This window comes from Mustela nivalis (assembly GCF_964662115.1).
Source record: "Mustela nivalis genome assembly, contig: HAP1_SCAFFOLD_285, whole genome shotgun sequence".
Classification (NCBI taxonomy): Eukaryota; Metazoa; Chordata; class Mammalia; order Carnivora; family Mustelidae; genus Mustela; species Mustela nivalis.
In genome coordinates, this window is record NW_028136356.1 from 19,477 (window position 1) to 21,640 (window position 2,164).

Genomic DNA, 2,164 nt, shown 5'->3' on the forward strand with positions numbered 1-2,164 from the left:
AAGCAGAAGCGAAGTGCAGTTTGCGCCAAGCTGAAAACCTCTGCGAAAGCATAGCAGTCGCTGGGAAATCAGAGTCGGTTCTGTGGGCTGCTTTTGTTGCTTGCCTTAGCCTAGTATTCGCAGCACGATGGGGAAAACCCGCATAGAGCGAAAGCTTCTTGGCCGGGGCATCCCCTCTGGGAAAGCACAGCATTCTCTGGGAAATCAGAGTCGGGGCTGTGGGATGCTGCCTGCTGCTTGCCGGAGCTAGTCTCCCCTGCACGGTGGAATAAACCCGCATGGGGCGAAATTCTCTTTGCCTGGGCTTCCGCTCTGCCTGAGAGAGAAGCGCGGTGGTGCCTGTGGAAAGAGCCTTAAGGAAAGGGACACATCTGTCACTGCAGAGCGAAGGAAGCCGGGCTGCTAAGGAGACACGAGGGGAAGATTAGGGCAGGGAAAAGGGCTCCACTCTGAGGAAGGAGTCTGGGCAGAAAGCATGCCTGTCCTGAGCCTTTGGGCCCAAGGAGACAGCAGCTCCTTGGCCACCTGACCGTTTTGGAGCCATGGGCTTGCCACCAGGCGCCTACCCTAAACTCGAGAAACAACTCCCAGAAAGACCTGGCCATCAGATGCCATCTTCCTCCGGGATGTAGAAGCTTGGAGGAGGCCCGGGTTTTAAGGGGAAGGAGTGGTGACAGTCCCCCAAAGCTCCCTATTCAGTGCACGGGCGGTGTGCAGGGATCCTGTCACCTCTCCTTACCTGTGGGGAAAGCACAGGCCTAGTCCGCGAGTCGGCCTGAGCGCCAGAGTTAAAAGGCCAAGCGATGCCTACACCGGGAGATGGTAGTGTGCATGGAGTGCCATCCTAGGCTAAGCGCGCTACTGCACGGTTGTGACTGTGTCTGCTTAGTTCGGCCTGTCAGGGTGAACCCAGGACGCGAACATGGAGCCAGAGAAAGCAAGGCCCAAGAGGCACCAGCTCTCCCGCAGCTCTTCTTCCCTGACGCGACAGAAGCCTTGCTGAGGAAGCAGTGGCGAAGTGCTGTTTGCTCCAAACCAAAGCCTCTGCGAAAGGACAGCATTCCCCGAGAAATGTTTTGGGGGCTGCTGCTGCGTGCCTGAGCCCCGTCTCGCGGTGGGAGAAACCCGCATACAGCGAAAGCCCCTTTGCCTGGGCATCTCCCCTTGGAAAGCACAGCATTCGTTAGGAAATCAGAGTTGGGTTTGGGGATGCTGCTGCTGCTTGCCTAAGCGAGTCTCCGCAGCATGTTGGAAGATACCCGCATGGAGCGAAATCCTCTTTGCCCTAGCATCCTTTCTGCCTGAGAGAGAAGCATGGTTGCTCACGTCTGTCACCACGCTCCCCAGGAGCAAGTGAGGGGAAGGCACAGCACGCCGCCCCCGGGGAAGAGAAGGATCCCTTGGCCTTGGGGTCGGGAAACGCTCGGGAACAGGATAGCCTGCCGCGGCACGAAATGCAGGCCGGTGGCCAGACATGTGTCACCCGCTCCCTGTGCGGAGAGATGGAAGCCAGGCTGCTAAGGAGACATGAGGGGACGACTAGGGCAGGGGCGCGTGCTCCACTCTAAGGAGTCTGGGCAGAAGGCAGGCCTGTCCTGTGCCTCTGTTACCAAGGGGACAGCATCTCCTTGGCCACCTGTCCCAAGGGCAGACTTGGGCTTGCCACCAGGTGCCATACCTGGAACTTGCAGAAACAACCCCATGGAGAAACGGTCAGTCAGATGCCATCTTCCACCAAGATGTGGCAGCATTGTGGGTGACAGGGGGTGCGGCGGGGAAGGAGTGGAGACAGTCCCCCACAGTTCCCCATCCCAGTGCCCGGGCCGTGTGCAGGGATCCTGTTGCCACCTCTCTCCTGTGGTGAAGGCACTGGCCTTGACCCCGAGTCTGCCCGAGCACCGGAGCAAAAGGCAAAGCCTTACCAGAGCAGGAGATGGAATTAGGAATAGAGTGCCATGCTAGGCCACGCACGCTGCTGCAGGGTTGTGACTGTGTCTGCCTAGTTCGGCTTAGCAAAGTGAAATCCGGGCGCGAACATGGAGCCAGGGAAAGCAAGGCCCAAGAGGCAACAGCTCTCCCGCAGCTCTTCTTCCCTGACTCGACTGAAGCTTTGCTGAGGAAGCAGCGGCGAAGTGCTGTTCGCTCCAAACCAAAGCCTCTGCGA